The following is a 9,893-nucleotide window of genomic DNA, read 5'->3' on the forward strand; positions in this document are numbered from 1 at the left end:
TTTTAAAATTATGTTACAAAATATTAAGATGATAGCAAGACTTTCGAGATGTCCAGGCACTCCTAAGGTATAATAATAATACAAATAAAAGAAATCACCAGATAGTTTCTTTTTCCCCAACTCCTTTCTATTATCACTTCCCCTTTTGTTTCAATTCCCATTTTGCCTTTTGACTGTTGTTTGTTGACCTTAGTTCCATATTTACCTCTTTACCCCTCCGTTCTTTCTTTAATACGTTATTATATCGGGTGACAATACCCCCATCGCAAAAACCCACCTTGTCCTCAAGGTGTAACAAGGGAAATTGGTGTTTGAGGTAAAATGGTAAACTCTTCCATTTGATCAATGCTTCCGGTCGCACTTTTAACCCATCCTTTGCTTGTCTTACTTTTAATACTGCTTCAGGCTTCACTACTAATTCCAATTCAGCTGATAGATGTGGAGGTATTATTGGAGATACTGGCTTGGTCCCGATACTCGATTTTAGCCGCAAAACATGAAATATGAAATATAATTTGCGGGTTTCACGTAGGTCCAATTCATTGGCAACCATTCCATTTTTTTTTTGTTACAAGAAATGGCCCGTAGTACTTGGCAACAAATTTTTCGTACGGGTGCCTTGCCGATGAATGTTGACGATATGGCTGTAGTTTGACATAAACCATCTCCCCTACCTGGAACTCATATGCTCTTCATTTTTTGTCCGCATACGACTTCATCGAATGATATACGGTTAGTAAATTATGATATAAACCGTACAAGATTGCATCACGCTCCTGAAGCATAACCTCAACACTGTCCAAAGGAGATTGGCCTTTACCCACTCGACTGACCAAAATGGGATCCCTACCATACAACACTTTGAAAGGAGTGAGTTTTTCCTCCTCAACTATCTTCGCCTCCCCAAGATCAATTGGATAATTACTAAACTTCGAATTTTTCTTGATGAGGTATTTGATATGTCTCTCCTCAAGATACTCTAACTAATCTTCCTTGAGGAAGAGAATAATATTGGGACCTCTACCAAGTTGTTCTTTATCTACATTCCTGGTGACCGTAAAAAAGGTACCAGTTTGAGACTCCCAGACATATTGCTTATTGTCCTTGTGCCTAGTAGTTCCACTCTCAATGACTTTATCCGCAACAAGGTAATCAGGGTATAACATTATACCAAATTTCACAATCATACTCACATCAGGACCAACCTGCACTACTTTCATAAATTCCTTCACAAGCAACAAATCCTGACAAGCATTCAAAAGAATTGATAAATTTATTTTTTTGATTCTTCTTTGATATCACCAAAACATGAAACTCGTTGTTATACCTCATAATATCACTAACATTCGAATTTTCCCCGGTCACAAACTGTGAGGCATGTACTGACCACCTATTATCCTTGCAATTATTCATCTGAACATAACCACCATTATCATCACTCCTTACACCCTCCCCTTAATAACCTGATACAAGTTCGGTTCAGCAGTTTGAAGATTAACAGGCCTCTCAAGCTTAGTTGCAGCCTCTAAATTTAACTCTAGTCTTTTTTCTTCAGGTAGCTTATAATACATTGCTTCTCCTTCATCATCACACATCACAAAATTTCGCTGAAGCTTACTATTAAATAATTTGCATCCTCTTATATTATTGGATCTATACACCAAACTCAACAAAATTATCATCAGTGAAACCTCATCTTTAAAAGAGAATTCATCTACTTTTATCACTTCATGTACCATCCCTTTGTAAGCCTGATACAATTCTTGTTCACCAAGTTGAAAAGTATTAGGACTCTTATTCCCATCATATCTATCTTCAACTCCATCCTTATATCTTCCTTTCATTGGATACTTACCATACTCGTCTGCGTGAAGCTTGTAAATCGGAACCTTTTCATACTCCTTGTAATGTAGCTTCGAAACCATAACCAAATCATACTTGACAAGTTGTTGAGAATGTATTTTTAAATTCATTTTGCACATAACAGCAGGCAAAACAAAAGAAGATGATAGCAAAGTTTTATCTACCCGCACTTTCTCAAGACTATTATCAAACATTTTAAGGGAATTCTTTGTAGGTTGTACCGATTGTAAAAAACTTGTTAAGGCGAAAATACGCGCTAAAATTACACGCAAGTATACACGTTCTCAAGTAGTATAAGATATAAATCAGATTCGTACCCACAAAGACTCTTTTTAGTTAACTTAAGATTATGCACCTATGCAACAATGGTATGGCTATCGCTTAATGCTAAGACAATAACAAGTTGAGATGTTTATAACTAAGAATAAACTAACATGTAATTAACTAAGAATAAAAATGATTAAATTAACTATATGAGACAAGCATGGGATTCTAACTTCATTAAATACTTCATTCAAAGTCATTGTTTTTAACCTTAGCATGCAATGATGATGACAACTAATCAGATAACACGAAACTAGTAAACGCCAACATTCATTGTACGAATACCATACTACCAGACATTCACAAAAGAGATAGAAGCTGAATAGACACCAATTATGTTGAGACCCTATATGTCTATAGAATTTGACAACATAAAGGTTTAATGAACAAGTAATCTATCGTGATTACATAGGGCAAGTAAGATGGTTAAAATTACCTACGAATCATGCATAATTCTTGAGCAAGTTTGAAGATGTATGTATAACTCAACAATACTGGTTTGGATAACTCAATATAGAACAAGGACTTTGCAATAATCTATGTTTCACTGGAATCAGTACAGATTGTTTATTGGGTATATGCACAAAAGGTTTTGTTAGCTGCAGTGAAGAAGACGTCAACAGTGATCCGTATGAAGTTCATTAATATGTTCAGGCATCGGAGGAATAAGGTTGAAGTCATTCGAAGCAGCCATCAGGATCAGTGTGAAAACCTCAAGGATTCCCCGTGAAGTTGGTTGTATTTGGTAGAAAACTTAACAGTGGTTTATACGGGTATAATACGAAGGCCTGAGAGCGGAACTAGTCGTCTGTGAACCAGACCCTTTGCACTAGACGTCAGTGATCCGTGAAAGGAAACAGAGTATTATTTTAAGAAATACTGTTAAGTGGTTTTTGTACTCGAGCAGACTGGAAATATTTTAAGGTACAAAACCCCGGAAATTAGAAGGCTTGCAGATACAGGGGAGAACAGTCTGAGGATTTACATGATTTAGTTTTAATCAATGTCTGATTGTTTATTAAATGAATAAATGGAAATCAATTCATTTATTTATTTAATTTTACATCAACAAATGATTTTAAATAAATAAATTAATATTTGATTTATTATATGAATAAATAAATAAAATCTCATTTATTTATTTATTTACTTAAATAAAAAGTATTAATTTAAAACCAAGCCAACCAGATTAGTATTACTTGCATGCATGTACCTGGTTCTGTTCGAAATTAAATATATAAAGAAAAGGAGCACATGACTTCAAATGAAAAGAATGGATGCATTTGGTTCTTGATTTCCACGTGGGACCCAGGTGAACTATTAAAAGAAAAACATGAGAACACAGCTTTGCACTTCAGTAAATGGCAGGTTGTTCATTTAATAAACAAAAGGAAACCAACTCATTTGAAAAGAAACAAACAGAAAAACAATTGAAAGTAGCAAGTTCTTACGGTGGTTGTACTTGTCCTCACGCGCGTGTGACGTGTGGCGACCCCTCCTGGGTTGTCACCGCGTAAAGCGCACACAATCCTCCCTCTGCTCCTGTTTATGTTTGTTAAAGAAGTCATATGCACTTCTATTTTGCTTAACACAGAACTGGTACTCCCTACTCTTTCCAACTCGAAGTCGCCACATAGTTCAAAGAAGAGGTCACCATAGAAAGAATTCTCCAAGGCAAAGATGACGCACTGAAATACAATAAGTCGCCACAGACACTCTCCCTTGGTCGCCACAGGAACTCGAGTGCATGCTGTATAGAAAGGTCGCCATATAAGTTCAACAGAAGAAACCAAGTCACTTTATTTATATAGTGGTCGCCACAAAATTATTAGTAGTCGCCATACAAAAATGATTCTAAGGCAATTACTACTACCCTGGTCGCAATATAGCTTGTTAAATTTAAGTGCATGAACATAAGACCTCCACGTATCCTGTATTTATCTCTCCTACAATTCTACCTCCTATATAACAAAATTTGCAGCAGATTGAAGAAACACACTTCTCCACAATATTCAAGCGAAGCTCTGCAGAATTTATTTCTTGGAGAGTTGGTTGATTTCATTTATTGAAATTAAGGAGAAAAGTGCTGCCCAATTTGATTCACACCTCATTAAAGTCTTACAAATTGTTACACTCATTATGTGTAACTTCTTTATGTGTATTATTATCATTTGGTAAAGGAGCTATAGTTTTTTAGAGTGATTAAAAAACCCTAGATTGATAGAACATTGTATTGGTTCTTTTTATAATTATTTCTTCGGATCTTTGAATTCGAAGTTGTAAGCAAACCTCCGGGTAATTATACTTTTGAATAAAAAGAATATTTACCCCGAATCTCTTTGTGTGGTTATTTCATTTTAGATTTGATATTCCGCTGTAATTTATTTTAGAAAACGAAGAACATACATTCACCCCCTCTGTATTACCTTTTGGACCTAACAATTGCTATCAAAGCCTACTAATCGATATACAGATCAGATCCGTATGATTAGTAAGTTCTGTGTTGGTTTTGGTTATTGCGGAGTGTGGGGGTGCTTTCGGTGTGTAGAACTAATTTGGATTAATTTGTGGTCATAGTGTTCTTGATTTTTGTGGATTGGTTGATAGATTGGTATTGGTAGATTTTGACTGTTTGGGTTATTGTATTTGGAGACGTTGTATTGCAGAATTTTTACAGATCTGAAAGTATGAGCACTCGGACAGTTAATGGCATCAAGGTTCCTTCCTTCAGCAATGTCAGTGAAAACAACTATAAATTATGGAAGAAAAAGATCACTCTGTTTATTTCAGTAGTTAACCGGGATTACAAGGGAATTTTAGAGAGTGGTCCGTTTGTACCAAAAAAGGACATTTCTGTAACTACAGATTTAGACAGTAGAGTTCCTCAAGAGTTTATCCCAGAGGATCCGTCTGAATACACTGATAGGGATAAGGAATTAATTTCTTTGGATGCAAGTCTTCAATCAATTTTAGTCGAGTCAATGGATTCAACATGCGTCATCAGATTAAGGATTGTGTTAGTGCTAAACATATGTGGGAAACCATTGAAGCTATAGTGGAGGGAACTGAAGATAAGAACATATTGAATTTCTGATGTCTGAATATAAGGAATTTAAATCTCTTTCCGATGAAAGTATCAAACAGTTGTGTTTGGCCTCAATGATACTATAGAAGGGGGTTGAATATAGTATCTACAATCAATTCGATTATGAACACAAGTATGTAACATAAAATAAGTTTATTCAATATATCAAACTCTGTTACAGTAGGTTAATCTACTCTCTCAGTGATGTATGATATCACTAAGAGCTGCTAAGGTTACAATGAATAATATTCTCGTGAATGATAACACTTATAGTGTAAACCCTAAGTTGTGTTTATATAGTACACAGTTACAAGATATCTTCTAATTGATATGAAATATATCTCTTCCTATAATATATCAATCATATATTATCTTCTGTAGTCCTTTAGCTCTTCCTATAATATATCAATCATATATTATCTTCTGTAGTCCTTTAGCTGTCCAACTCTCCATGCATATCTTTATTTATTTAATCTAGATCTTCTCCTAAAAATCAGCCGCTTTTCATCCCTGAAGTGTATCCGCACTTAAGTTCTGATATAAGTTCTGACGCCTTAAGTTCTGATAACTTCCTGTCTTCAGTAAGTTCTGATATTCTAATAATAAGTTCTGAAACTAAACAAATCAGATTAGACATGAAATCATAAATATATCTAACAATCTCCCCCAACTTATAAATTATGAAAAATATACAAGTTAATAGATTTGATGATGTCAAAAACATTTAAGTACAAATGCAATGAGAGTTTATTTAGACAACTAACTACAACTTACAGTACATGTAGCTTTACCAATATCACTGGATCAATCTGAATCCAAAGTGATTCCTTGTAAAGTCTGTTACCAGCTTGTCCTCTGCATTTCTCAAAACTTCAACTAACTGTGCTTTAAATTACATCAGTTCTTTATCTTCATTATCACCAATCTGATAAATGGCTGCTCTGAGTCCAGGAATTGATGTTCTTTCAAGCCCGTTAGGTCACACAACACTGTAGAAGGGGGTTGAATACAATGTTAATACAATCAAATCGATTTAACACAAGTATGTAACAAAGATCAAGTATATTGAATAAACTCTGTTACAATAAGAATTGTTGTTCTCTCTCAGTGATGAACAAATATCACTAAGAGCTGCTAGGTTACAATGTATAATCTTCTCGATAATGATAACACATATAGTGTAAACCCTAAGCCTGTGTTTATATAGTACACAGTTACAAGATAACTTCTAATTGATATGGAATATAATTCTGTCTCCTAAAATATATCAATCAGATATCTTCTACAAGTCTTTCAGTCTTCTAACTATTTCCATGTATATCTTCTTTTGTTTTAGTCTCGATCTTCTACTGTAAATCAGCTTCCTTCCTTATATGAAAGTCTTCCCGCACTTAAGTTCTGATATGACCTTAAGTTCTGATATTAAGTTCTGACTTCCAGTAAGTCCTGATATGACCTGTTTGTTAAGATTTCAAAACTAAACATGAATCATATTAGACACGAAATCTCAAATATATCTAACAATCTCCCCCAACTTGTAAATTATGTAAAATATACAAGTTAATAGATTTGATGATGTCAAAAACATTTACGTACAAATGTAATAAGAGTTTAACTAGATAACTAACTACAACTTACAGTCCTTGTAGATTTTACCAATCTCACTAAGTCAATCTGAATCCGTAATGATTCTTGACAAAGCTTGATATCACATTTTCTTCTTTAATCCTCAGGACTTGAGAGAGTGTAGTCTTGACTTGCTTCATCTCTTCATCTTGACTTCCAATCTGATAGATTGCAGTCCTTAAAGCAGAGATATGGTTTCTTTCTAAACCATCATTCAGTCTTATTACCCTAGGATAAGAAGAATCTTCATTGTAGCACATACATTTCTCATTCAGTAACACTTCAAGCTTAGCAGAATTCTTCTTCATTGGAATCTCACTTCCATCATTTTTAACAATACTAGGAATGAATTCTGTAACTCTTGAACCAGAAATTCTTGCTTTATCTCTGATGGTCTTCAATATAAAGTTCAGATTTTACCTCTAAAAGGTAATTAAAGAATTGAAGTTCTTTCAGTGATTTGTTTAGCACAGCTGATTCTGACATCTGATATGTCCTTCCATCTTCAAGAAATAGAATCAGATTTTCCTTGACATTGTGCTTGTCATGAGCATCCAGTACCACTTGAACAGAGATAACCTTATCAAGGTGTTTCTGTGTAACATCTTCAAGAGGTCTGTCAGTCAATAGAAATGGATCTCTAGTAGCAACTTCAACTCCTGTCTTAATCTTTGCTTCATCAGAACCTAGTCCAGCCCTGTCTCTTGGTTCTCTAGCATTTAACCCAATAGTCATGAAAGTAGACAGCAATTGGCTTTTCTTTGGATCCGATGGTTTGACATTTTTCCACAAAAGTTTCTTTTAATCAGCTACTTCCATTTTGTCTAAATCAACTTGAGCACTGTCAGAGGTTGACTTGATGACTTTATCAGAACTTGTTATTTCTGTTATAGCTTGCTGTTCTTGACTCTGAACAACTTGAGCCTTGTCAGAGGTTGTCTTTGATTCTTCAGAAATCTTCTTTCTTTTCAGAGTTTGAACATCTTTATCTTCAGCAAGAGTGTCATCAGTAACTTGTACCATTTTGCACACAGTTTTTATCAGAATTTGAGAAATTTTCGTCTCCTGTGGCTTGATTGGTTCATCAACTTTTCATTTCCCTTTGTCTTTGGGATCAATCTTAGATTGTGATCTTGTTTTGGGCTTTGATGCCTCAGTATTTGACTTCTCCTTGATCACAATGCCTTTTACCTTAGGCCTTGGAGGTTTCTTTGCAACATAAGCTTTTGGATTTAGATTTTTCTTTTCATCTTTAAATCTAGCTTTTTCCTCCTTGAGATTTTCTAAATCCATTCCTGGATTATGCTTCAGAAATAATCTCCTAGCAATTTCCTCATCAAGTGTCTGAATCTTGGGATCCTTGTAGTAGACAGTAGTCTGCTTTCCCTTGAGCTTCGGAGTTTGCATGAACTTTTGAGAATCTTGACTTCCACCTTGTATCAGAACATCAGGCTTTGTCATCAGACTTTGCTCATCAGAACTTGATATCAGATTTTGAGTTTCAGTACTTGCGATCAGATTTTGAGTTTGAGCAGCTTCAGAACTTGTCTTCTTTTGAGTAGAAGATTTGCTTGCATCAGTAATTAGTTTCCTTGAAGAAACCTTACTGCTCAGCCCTTTACTTTGAACTTGACCTCTACCCTTGCTAGGGTTTCCCTGGTCATCAGCTTCATCATCTTTCTTCTTCAGTATTTGATCATTTGAGCATTTGGACTTAACTATCTTATCCCCCTTTTTGGCATCATCTAATAGTAGGAGTGAGAGAAGAAGTTCAACTGAAGATTGGATTTCATCCAATTGAGCCTGTTGAGAAGCTTGATTAGTCAGAACCTCAGAGATTTGGGTCTGTTGCTTCTCTTGAGCTTTCTCAATTGCTTCTACCTTTTCAGAAATAGGTCTGATAAACTCTTTTTGTCAAGCTTGGTCTCCATATCTAGCTTTTCATCTTTTTCAAGAAGCTTATCAACCTTTTCTTGATTTTGTGAGTGTAGACCTTGAAGGTTCTTGGTAGATAGAGCAGTTGAGTTGTGTCTTGATATCAGAATTTATCACAAGCTCATCAGCTTTAACAATGTGCTCTGTCAGAACTTTAGAGCTTGGAATGAAATCAGAATTATTCCACTTCTTGGTCCATTCTACTCCTCTATGAGTTTTATCCCAAGGTTCAGAAGCATCCTGTTCAACAAATTTCTTGACCAATGCTTCCTTTTCAAGTACAGGAGCTGGAGTATGTACTGAGACACTGTCTCCAGAACTTGATGAAGACTCATTATCCTTTGATAACATAACAGTGTGTGAGGCGATAGGAGTTTCTGATTCAATTTCATCAAAATTCTGATCTTCAGGTTCTTGATCTAGAATTGGTGTAGATGGTATCTCAGCATCAGCATTTAAAATTGGAGAATGAGTTGGAGATGTCTGAGCTGCTGTTGGAGCTTCTAAATATAAAATAGTAGGAGTGTGCAGCCTGTTGATGTCAATTTCAGGACTTAAGCCTGAATCTTCAACTATAACATCTTCATGAAGAGGAGAGACTGGAGGTGTAACCACTGTATCAGGAACAGTGTCTTGGTCTTTAGCTGGAGGTGGCAGAGTTTCAATGATAATTGGCTCTTTGGAGATCAGAGATTCCTGATATCCTTCCTCAGCTTCAGTTGTATCCTCAGATGTAGGCTTAGCATTATACCTCTTTGCCTTCATTTTCTTCAATCTCCTTGCCAATGAAGGAGTTGTTTTAGCAGTATCAGAACTTACAGTTCTCTTTCTTTTCAAGGAATCAGAATCTTGAGCTGTAGTTTCTTTCTGAGAAGTGACATTCTCAGCTTCAACTGTCACAGGTTCTGATGCATGAACCTGTGCTTCCTCTTCACTATCAGATTCATCCCTGAGAATCATTTTCCTTTTCTTTTGTGGAGGCTGAGGAACAAACTTTGTCCTTTTTGGCCTGGTAGGTGAAGGTCTGATGGTATGTGCTGATGGTTGAGGTTGAGATGAC

This window comes from Apium graveolens, chromosome 9 (assembly GCF_009905375.1).
Source record: "Apium graveolens cultivar Ventura chromosome 9, ASM990537v1, whole genome shotgun sequence".
Classification (NCBI taxonomy): domain Eukaryota; kingdom Viridiplantae; phylum Streptophyta; class Magnoliopsida; order Apiales; family Apiaceae; genus Apium; species Apium graveolens.